Source organism: Balaenoptera borealis, assembly GCF_965194805.1.
Source record: "Balaenoptera borealis genome assembly, chromosome: 13".
NCBI lineage: Eukaryota > Metazoa > Chordata > Mammalia > Artiodactyla > Balaenopteridae > Balaenoptera > Balaenoptera borealis.
Genome location: NC_138870.1, coordinates 8,696,323 through 8,708,166, shown reverse-complemented (window position 1 = coordinate 8,708,166; position 11,844 = coordinate 8,696,323). Strand labels below are relative to the sequence as shown.

General features: G+C 38.4%; 1 protein-coding gene across 3 annotated transcripts in view; it reads left to right on the top strand.

The window, feature by feature from the left end:
- The first annotated feature begins 323 nt into the window (after nt 1-323).
- LOC309608788 (COX assembly mitochondrial protein homolog) overlaps nt 324-11,844 on the top strand; it is a 53,851-nt gene continuing 42,330 nt past the window's right edge. For all 3 annotated transcript variants that reach the window (XM_082349291.1, XM_082349289.1, XM_082349288.1), the window contains exon 1: nt 324-1,003. The gene's annotated coding sequence lies outside the window, so the exon portion shown is untranslated. The remainder of the gene's footprint in view (nt 1,004-11,844) is intronic.

Here is an 11,844-nt window from a genome sequence, read left to right as displayed (position 1 = left end):
AAAAAAAAAAAAACCATATGCTAACACATATATACGGAATCTAAAAAAAAAAAAAATGGTCATGAAGAACCTAGGGGCAAGACGAGAATAAAGACACAGACCTACTAGAGAATGCACTTGAGGATACGGGGAGGGGGAAGGGTAAGCTGGGACAAAGTGAGAGAGTGGGATGGACATATATACACTACGAAACATAAAATAGATAGCTAGTGGGAAGCAGCTGCATAGCACAGGGTGATCAGCTTGGTGCTTTGTGACCACCTAGAGGGGTGGGATAGGGAGGGTGAGAGGGAGACGCAAGAGGGAAGAGACATGGGGATATATGTACATGTATAGCTGATTCACTTTGTTATACAGCAGAAACTAACACACCATTGTAAAGCAATTATACTCCAATAAAGATGTTTACAAATAAATAAATAAATTAATTAATTAATTTAAAAAACAGGTCTGAGTTAAATCTGAGTTTACTATGTGCTGTATAGCAAGGGATACTACACACCATGGGGATCCATGGGTGCCAGGTTTTTGCCAGTTTGGATATTTGAAAGCCATCACAAGACTCCATAGAGCGTTCTTATGTAAAGCCTTTATCTAAAGGCCATGGGCAGTGGAGCATGAGAAAGAGAATGCAGGCAAATATTTGGTAGGCTAGAGACCTCCAGGGGCAATCACCCAGGGTTCTTTTTTCACACATGGTCTGTGTTCTGCCTCTGAATTGAACTACCAAGATCTATGCAAGGAATCATAGCTCTGGGAAAGCTCGAGATGGAATTTCCCATCTGGGTTCGCATTCCCACAGTCACATTGTCAAGTCAGGCTGTCTAACGGGTTGTGCCAGTTGGAAACCATCCATTAACAAACTGGCCTAAGGGTCACATAGGAGTTTCACACTTTGAACAGTACCTTATAAATTCTATTGCCCTTTTTTAGCCAAGAGTCAAAGTCGGACCACCATGAATTACCAGGGATAAGGCTGCAGCTTTTCTGGTCCAGTTCAGCTGTAAGTCAACTTTATCTCACACTGCAGAGTATATCAGTGGGAAGGATCTGTTACAGGATTTGGCCTTGTGCTGGGAAGTTAGGGGGAGAGTTTGATAAAGTGGGGCTTGCTCTGGATTGGATGATGCCAGAAACCAGCATTTTGGTTCACTGGGCAGTTTGGTTCATGGGGTTATTGAGTATTGTATAGGGATAGTGCTAACTTGCAGCTGTTTTATGGTAACTCTATGATTATCTCCAGGGGCACCAGAAAACATGGGCAGGATTTATAAGGTGAGGTTTAATGTGTCAAAAACACATGCATGTGCCCTGTATCAGTTTGACTACATTTTTTGCTGAAAATGTATAGACTGATGTTCTGTACCAGGTAAACCTGGCTACACAGACAGGTTTTGGCTGTGTGACCAGTGGGGAAATAAAAATCTCTTAACAAACTTGTGCCTTGATTTCCCAGAGGCTGAGATATTACACACACATCTTGGTGGTTCATGTTTTAGAGACAAAGCTTGTCCTGTGTGATGGAAAGAGGACCCTGGAAGATGTGCCTGTATGTCTAGGACCTTCCTGATATTTGCCTGTGTTTTCTTTCTCCTGTGCTATCAGATCTTTTGCCTTTATTAAAACTTCCATTTAAGTATACTTTTTGGAATTTTAAAATTCTTTTTACATGCACAGCCCTGTGTAGTCACTGAAGGTTTCGTAATAGCTTTAATACAAGGGACAAGAATAGCATACCAAGACTTAAGCCATAAATGGAAAAGAAGCTGCAGTCACTGATGTGAGCTAAGAAAGGGAAATATTTGGTTATTTTTGCAGTTACACAGTGTTCTGACTTCTGTCTGTGCTTAGAGATGATTAATGAGTGACCTTGTTTTTTTTTTTTTTCTCACAGTAGAATTCCATTTAATAAATGTAGAAAGAATGATAGACTTAAAAAAAAAAATCTCTATTTGGTAATCATCATACTAATAGGTGATTCGGGAAAGAACCATCAATAAATGATACTAAAACTAGAGGGCTAAAAGTACGATGAGTTAAAGAATATTTACATAGTCTTACAGTATCTCTCCACAAATCCATAATAATTGCAACAGGAGAACTAGTAACCTTCACATGGAAACGTTAAAAGGCATCACCCAAATCAACGATCAGTGTTAACATCACCAGTAAAGTTACCGACTCTCACCAGTTGGTCTCCAACAAGGGTCCTCCTACGTGGTGTCGTTCCAGCCAATAGAAGGAGACTGAGTTTGGCTCAGAAGCAGAGAAAAGCTTTCTTCTTTGGTCCGAGAATGGAGCGGTACGAGCTAGGCTCTGGAGATCGTGCTCTGCCGAGAGGCCCGCGGGGCGCTGCTTTGCAGGCTTCCGTCGGAGGCGGGAGGGGCGGAGTTCCCGCAGGGCGGGCGCAGCTGCGCTGCACGTGGCCTCCCGCGCAGCGCGCGCCGGCGCAGCGTCTTTGCACACCGCCCGCCGCCGCCATCTTGACTTCACGTGTCCCCGCGGCGCTTCGGCAAGCGGTTCGCGGAGCTCAAATGTCTGGAGCAGTGGTTTTACCCTGAGAACGCTAATCTGACGTGGTCGCCGCCAGGCCTCCATACCCAGCGCCCTACAAGCAAGTGAAAGTAGACTAAGCCCAAAAGAAGAGGTGAGACCTTATCACCTAGATTCCATCTTATTTTAACCTGGGACCCCATTGGGCTTTGCTGGTGACAGACCCCTCCTCTGCCTTTTGCCCTGCGTCTCATTCTTGGGGGGGGCGCTGAGGGGGCGACGGTCCGTTTTCTGTAACTGCTTCCTGAGTTTGGGTGCAGTCATAACCCCGGAGAGGGGAGTAGAGCTTCTCCCCAGCCGCCTTCAGATAACGTTCGGTTGTCACCCGGCCTTAGCCCTGTTTATATCCCTGAGCGACCACCATTTGGAGTTTTATAGATTCTAACCTTTTGGAGACAGAGGACACCAGACAATTTAAGATGCATGGCCCAAATATCAGCAAGAGAACAGTGGTTGTTAAGGGACTCAGGGAAGGTAGAAACCAAGTCATGCCGGGGAGAGCCTGTGGTCCTCTGCTCCGAATTTGTTCGGCCAGAGGAGGCTGGCTGGCTTCTGTTAGCCAAGCTGCTTTTTCCAGTAGCCTGTCTGCATTTTCTCCAAATCAGGCCACTTGCATTGACATAAAAGCAACATGATGTATTTGTTAGCGCACAGACCCCTCCCTGGGCAGCTAACAGGCAGTTTAGGGCAGTTCTGTTGTGTAGGATCATATTGATTTTTTGTATGGGGTTTAAAGGTTTGGCCTACTTCATATATCAATTCTTTTCTAACAGTTTAAAGTTGAGGCCAGTCTCATGGGCCACTACGGGGGCAGTGGGTTTTTTTTGGGGGGGGGTTTATTTGCTTTGTTTTTTTACTTTTAATTTTATATTGGAGTATAGTTGATTAACAATGATGTGTTAGTTATAGGTGTACAGCAAAGTGGTGCAGTTTTTCCCATACAAGCATCCATTCTTTTTCTTTTCCCATTTAGGTTATTACAGAATGTTGAACCGAGTTCCCTGTGCTATATAGTAGGTCCTTGGTGGTTATCTATTTTAAATATAGTACTGTGTACGTGTAGGGACAGTGTTTTATATACATAGTTCCCCCGGCCAGGGTCACTAGCACCCCTATGAGTGCAGTGACTCCTGGGAGTGACCTTGTTTTTGTCTCACTCTGTCGTGGTCCCAGAGTGACCTTGTGTAATGTTTGTATTCTGTGAAATTATGTTCAGCAGAGAACACCAGCTCAGAGCTCTCAGGGACATATTTTTCTGTCTTAATTCCCTGCTTTTGGTTAAAGGCAGATGAATGCAAGTTATAGGATGTTAATCTGTGATATCCAGATCTTAACCATTGCCAAAATTCTGTGAGTCAGGAGATTTTCCCGAGAACTTTGTTTGTAGTTAGAATTAGTCCTTCATGATGCTGTTACAAATTGTTGAATCATGTGATGTAATCATGGATGTGCAATCGCACCTAAGACTTTGGATAAGATGCAAAGAGTCAAGGGCAACACAGACAACTACCAGCAACAAAATTGTTTTAGTACTTGAAATAGACCACAAAGCCCGGAACCGAGATCATTAAACCCAGACCGATAAAACATGTCTGAATATCCTTCTAGGTTCATTTCAGAGAGCCAGGTGGCTTTTTCTTTTATCTTAGTCATGGGCTGTTTACTTGATTGTTTGTATTTTTTTATGAAGTACAGAAAGAAGTGTTTGCTATAACACAAACACCCCCTTGAGAATTCCTTAAGGTAAAAATCATAAGTTATGTTAAATTTGGCTAAAGGATTTAAAATGATTTGTTGGACCAACAAGGACCTACTGTATAGCACAGGGAACAATACTCAATATCTTGTAATAATCTATAAGGGAAAAGAATCTAAAAAAGAATAGATATATATGGATAACCATCACTTTGCTGTATGCCTGAAACTAACACAACATTGCAAATCAACTATATTTCAATATTTTTTTTTAATTTTAAAAGATGAATTGTTGGGTTTTAAGAGTAAAAGTGATGTCCACACAAACAGTGGTACCCGGGATGGGCACAGACCTAAATGGTAGTATAAGGATCCTTCACTTTAATAGGAGGGAATCCATCATTGGTCCCTTAAGGTGGCCAGACTTCTGAGTAGAGTTAAATACTTCCTGCAAAGTTGATAAGGATACAGTGACTTTGGGAATTCCATGGCAGTCCAGTATTTACAACTCAGAACTTTCACTGCTGTGGCCCAGGGTTCAATCCCTGGTCAGGGAACTAAGATCCCTCAAGCTGCAAAGTGAAAAGAAAAAAAAAAGGCCAAAAGAAAAAAGAAAGGATACATAGAAATATTTTGTTGGTGGGGGGCAGATGGTTTAAAGGTTGAATTTTTATAAGATTAACAGTTGGGATTAATAACGTAAGGGTAATTTAAGTACCACATGAGACCTGTAAAGAAAATCTACCTTCTAAAATATTTTAGCAGTGCTTCTCAATGTTTTTTCAATTTTGTTCCTTGAATAGCCTTTTTAGACATTTTGTTTCTAATGACCATACCCAAGAGATTTTATTACTGTAGGTATAGATGACTGTGTACCTGTTTATATCCTGTGTGTATAAACATGCTTATACATAAAAAGCATAAGATATTTTCAACCTATAAGAACTAATTTTTGCCCCCTTGGGGGTGATGTCACCCCTGTTGAGAATGCATTTTTTGGGGTTTTTTTGCCTTTTTCTTCTTAATTTTATTGAAGTATAGTTGATTTACAATGTTGTGTTAATTTCTGCTATACAGCAAAGTGATTCGGTTATACACATATATATTCTTTTTCATATTCTTTTCCATTGTGGTTTGTCACAGGTTATTGAATATAGTTCCCTGTGCTATATTAGGACCTTGTTGTTTATCTATTCTATATATAATAGTTTGCATCTGCTGATGCCAAACTCCCAATTCTTCCCTCCCCCCAGCCCTCCCCCTTGGCGACCACAAGCCTGTTTTCTATGTCTGTGAGTCTGTTCCATAGATATGTTCATTTGTGTTGTATTTTAGTTTCCACATATATGTGATATCATATGGTATTTGTCTTTCTCTGTCTGACTTACTTCACTTAGTATGATAATCTCTGGGTCCATCCATGTTGTTGCAAATGGCATTATTTCATTCTTTTTTATGGCTGAGTAATATTCCATTATATATATATATACCACATCTTTTTTATTTGAGAATGCATGTTTTAAAGGAACAGCTATCAGATGGTTTACAGCAGGAACAGATAGGAGATAACAGACCTGCCAATCAGATAATTACAAGTGGTAGCTATTGTCTGAAGATAATGCACAGTATCATTTTATTTTTCCTTGAGTGACAGAAGACCATAGGGTGTCAACAGTAAGAAGACAAAGAAAAGCTCCCTTAGGGAACTTGTTGAGAAATCATTCATTTGGTCAATATGAGGTGTTAAAATACAATAGTAGGCAAGATTAGAGAAGAGGAAATAAAGAAATAGGATAATGGGGAACCAGAAAATTAATTTTGTTCTGTCATCTTGGGCAGAAGTTTTCTACTCCCTGCAACTATCTGCTTTTACAGGACAGTGAAGAATCCTCAATTTAAAGTCTCCCAGTGTGATGAGGATGATTATAATTTTTGTGACTTTCTGTTTGAATTTAAAAAAAAAATCCCACAAGGACTCAGAGGCAAGGAATATACAAATCAATTTTCACTGCAAAGTAAAGGAGTTGTTACAGTGGAGGATTACTGGACTGAATGTCAATATTATGACATAGTATGAGTGTGTTTCGTGTTTGGTAATTGCAATCATTGTTGCTTTTGTTGTGGTCATCCATTTACAATGCTTGGTGTCAGTCTATTTATCTCTTGTAAAAATAAAATACAGTGTGTGTGTGTGTGTGGGAAAAAAAAAAAGTCTCCCAATGGAATAGGCACTCAGCAATCAGAAGAAGATAATATCCACTGATCAAGAGAAGATGGTGTGTGTCTTCTTAATTGGAAAACATGAATCCAAGGCTCAACACCTTGGAGTTTTACTGCTATGTTAGTTGTTACAGTGCCTGTCAAGGTCCTTTCCTTCAAAGGGTAGGGGTGGATTTTTTATGGTGTTTCTTTGAGAAGACTAAGTTTCCGTGTTTGAGTTATGAAGGGATGTGCTTGAGTGATCATTTTTACAAAGCTGTTTGCACCTGTTTAATAAGACTGGTTGTATCTAGTTATATCTGTTTGCATAGAGAAGTACCCTAATGCATGGGGTACTTAATCCATCAGAGAGGGTCCATATCATCAAGGCTTACAGCCAATGCCTTAGACCATGGAAGATCTAAAGTCTCTGAGAGCTTTGCCAATTTTCAATTTTTGAATTCCATTCATTCCCTGTACTTTTCACTGAAGATTGAAGATAGGAACAATGATGTTTTTAAGTAAAAAGTAAAGCCTTACAAAGTTATATCATGACATTCTCGGTGAAGGGTAGCTCTCAAAACAAGCAATGACCAAGCATACTGGAACGTGATTACTATTTGCTTAAATGTTGACCTTTATCTCTTTTTACCTGGAAGGCCCAGATGAAGAAAATTGACTCAGTCATATGGACTGATTTAAATTCGGGGAGAGGTTCATATTCCATGATTGAGTTTGAATCTGTAATTGTATGGCCTGCTTGATAATTTCAAGTTTTTGTTTTTAGGTGTAAACTATTGTAAAACAAAATTAAATCAGGATTATACAAGGAAATTTACAAAAGTACAGATAATTTTCTAACAGAGATTAATCCATTGAGGGATGTTCTTTTTTAAGCAGAGGAAGGAGCTCTCCTGGGTTCAGCATGTTGCAGTGGTGAAGAAGAGACAAATAATTGAAGACTTTAATATAACTCCAAGTGCCCTCAGTTGACAAGAGTGTTCAAATCTAGAATCGTAGAAGCAAAATCTTTTTGTAAATAGTTATTATACCCCTCTTTGTGCTTAAACATGACTATCCTTTTTTAATCTTAAAAGTACACAAGCATTATAACATATTTATATTATGTTACCTAATTTATAATAAATCTAGGAAGATGTACGTTCTTCCAGATTTATCAGTTCTTTTAACTTAAGTTTGGTAAACAAAACTCTTCTCACACTGGTGTGAAATAATCAAATTTTGAGACTGACAAACTTTTTTATTTTTCTTACCTTATTTCTGTGAATAAAATAAAGGAGCAAATGTGTTGCCAGGGGGCCTTTCCAAGACCCCGAAATTGATTATGCAAAACAAGATATCTTAACGGTTCTGTTATTCCTAATTTGGGACCTAAATATGAGAAAGGCAAAATTGACTATTGCCAAAGGAAATGAGATATAAATAGAACACTGAGTTTTAAAAACGCATTTCAACAAGAAGGAAAGACTAATAGGAAATTTTTAAAAATACATTAAGAGCAAGTTTAACAGCATAAGTTGGTGAACAAAAAGAGCATCTATTATCTGGGCACAGAAAAAGAGTCATTTTACAGGAAAAAGGAAAAATTCTAATTCTACTTTTGTGTACCATTTATGTGAAACTTTGCAGTAAAGGATTTATTAACACATTTCCACATATGCAATTACACACATAAAATATATAAATATACAAATAGGTGATAAATTTAAATAAAAATACGTTCAACTCTTATCAGAATATTAAATAGAATAGTGTCTATATTATATTACAATATAACTATATTATATTGTTAATATAGAACAATGTCTATATTATATTGCCATCTTAATAAAGTATAAAGTGTCCTTAATGAACAGACAAATCATATTAATTATCTCGTACACAAATTCCTGTTTGTAAGCACTGAACCAAAAATGTTCACTCATTTATATTAATTAATGTATTCAACTATGTTGATAATTCCCTATATTATGTGTAGGAGTTATTCAACTAGTTTCTGGATTTTTCTTAGAGGGAGTTGATTGACAGTCAACTGTATATTTCTTGCATCCGTGAAAGGAGGGAAATTCAGGAACCTCCTATGTTGCCATCTTGGTGATGTCATCTTCAGTGCTTATTTTGAGCCAAGACTTTAGAGCATCTTTCCTCGACTGGGTTCTATGAGAGGATAAAGTCCCAGAGAGAATGATTTATGTGACTGTTTTCTCAGTACTTTCAAGGATGGCACATACGTAGCACCATTCTGAATGCATAGGAGAGAAGTTAATTCACTACATCATTAGGGATTTAGGGATTAATTCTGTTACAGAAATGTGGATGAGAAGAATTGATTTAGCCATTTGCAGCAACATGGATGCAATTAGAGATTATCATACTAAGTGAAGTAAGTAAGAATGAGAAAGACAAATACCATATGATATCACTTATATGTGAAATCTAAAATAAGACGCAAATGAACCTATCTACAAAACAGAAACCAACTCATAGACATAGAGAACAGACTTGTGGTTGCCAAGATAAGTGGGAAGGAGAGGGATGGACTGGGAGTTTGGGATTGGTAGATGCAAACTATTATATTTAGAATGGATAAACAACAAGGTCCTACTGTATAGCACAGGGAACTATATTCAGTATCCTGTGATAAACCATAATGGAAACGAATATTAAAAAAGAATGTCTCTATGTGTATAACTGAGTCACTTTGCTGTACAGCAGAGATTGCCACAACATTGTAAATCAACTATACTTCAGTAAAAAAATTAAAATAAAATGAAAAGAAGACTTGATTTAGAGTTCTGGACTTGTTATTCCTTTTCTTTAATTTTCCAAGTACTCTCAGAAGTAGTGAGCCCAGTATTATACTGTAGCAGTGCAATGTGATCCCCAAATACTTGTTCTCAATGGGCACTTCATAAATGGTGAACAGGAGATTATTTAATTATTTTTTTCATCAGTGTTTGATGTGGACTGCTGAATTTTTTTAAAAAATAAATTTATTTATTTATTTTTGGCTGTGTTGGGTCTTCGTTTCTGTGCGAGGGCTTTCTCTAGTTGCGGCAAGCAGGGGCCACTCTGCATCGCGGTGCACGGGCCTCTCACTGTCACGGCCTCTCTTGTTGCAGGACACAGGCTCCAGACGCGCAGGCTCAGTAGTTGTGGCTCACGGGCCTAGTAGCTCCGCGGCATGTGGGATCTTCCCAGACCAGGGCTCGAACCCATGTCCCCTGCATTGGCAGGCGGATTCTCAACCACTGCGCCACCAGGGAAGCCCTGGACTGCTGAATTTTGATCCATCCATATTTACATGATTTCCATTGGTTCCCTCCTCAGTTAGGGTGGAGAACACGTACCTGTAATCTTCCTCCTAGCTTTCCCAAACATTTGTTGCTTGAATACTAAAGCGCCTGAGCTCTGGGAAATAAAAATACCAAAATATTTTATAAAATATTGCATACTACCTCTTTAATAATACCTGAGATAAGAGTGGAGAATTATGAATATCAAGGACAACTGGAGATTTGATCCAAGTTGGCTTCATAGTAGAAGTGACGGAGCCCAGATCTGTCTCCTGGTTATTTATCCAGTTCCCAGGTGTCTGGTTATAATTGATAATGCCTGGCAGTGATCAGAATCCCCACCCTTGGCTTCCTGATTGGTGGAATGAACACACTGGACTAGATGGGAAAAGTTCTGCTTATCTTATCTTCAATGAATTAGAAGTTCCCACTTGCACTCACACTTTCCCCCACCACCTCCTCATTTCACTCACTTCCAAGTCTCATAACAATGCATGGGATTGATTGAACCTACATGACTTAGTTGCTTCTTGGTGTCAAGATAATCTGGGAATGGAGTTTTTGAAATTCTTCGAAGCGAAACACATATGTGGGGAAATTACCTAAGTATATGAAAACATCCACCAAATGGCCCGCGATAAGGATCTACAGCATTTTATGAAGCTTAACAAATGTGTTGCAAGATGATTATTGATTTAGAAAAAGATATATTGGGGGATGGAGGTTTAGGAATGAGTTATATTGAAGGGCTTGCTCCTCTTCGTTCCAGAGATGGAATACATGACTCTGGGAGCCAACGCGTAGATTTGGCAGTGGCTATTGCAAAGTACTTATTTTCCATTTTCAGGAATATGGGCCTTTCTGGTTTAGATGTTTTAGAACCCAGGAGTGAAATATATTTTTATTATTCACTTACGAATTCCACTGAATTGGAAGCTGTTATCTGGCCATTTGGAGATTCCCTTGTTTATGCCTCTGGTATAACACATACACACTCTCAAGAAACAGTGGATTTACTGATAAACAATGAGGGCAGGAGTATGCATGGAACCATGATGATCTCATGGAGCCCCGCCATGTACCACAGTGCAGTAGTTATATTAAACACTAGGCTGGTGCAACTCCCCATTCAAGTAGAACCATCAGTGAATCAGATTCCTCAGGTTATGAACTGAAGACCACACAACTGGTGAAGATTCTTAAAACCTGTGGGCTTCACTGTGAGCAAAAGGGACATCAAGAAAAGAAAAGTTCCTTAACAGCCTTTCAATAAATTCCTTTACTGTTCACATTAGCTGGAAAAACTTGACTGATACAGTCCACTTCTACATACAGTTGGCCTCAATAATTTGTTACAAGTCGGACCAGTAATTTTCTTAACTTGCATTGGTTTGATTCATATAGATTTATGGATTTACAGATTTAAAGACAAAGATATTTTATGTAAGTAAAAGGGATTTGTTATAAGCATAGTGTACTAGATGTAGAGATTTAGCTTGGGTCTTCTGGGATAATTGCTCTGAGCTTCTCAAGTTCCTACTCCCCAGATAAGAATGATCCAATAAAAATGGATCTCAAAATATGGAGAATATTTATTGTGTAACTTTTTTGTAATATTCAATAATTCTTCATCCAATTAATTGTGTTTAGGTTAGAAGTCCTGAGAGATAGTTCTTCTGTGTAGAAGAAGCACCTATAATTAATTATCTCTTAGAATGCCAGTATTAAATACCAAGCAAGTAAGTCTTCCTGGTATATACTGTTCATAAAATATCTTTACTTTGCTCAATTATACCTTTTATTTTGTTGTACTTTGCCAACACACCAGCATTCTTCACTATCAAAATATTGAAGCTAAAAGTTCACACATTCATCTCCATATAAAAATAACTTATTATTGGATCCTCCAGGATAAATTAATCCTAAAATAGTTGTTAAGTTAATTTCTTATGATAACCTGTGTATGTTTATTTGCCTAAACTTATATATCATTCTGGCAAAATTTATATTGAACTATTCATCTATACGTAATCTAACAGGATTATTTTCCTCTTGAGGTTACTTCTGGAACATGCTAGTA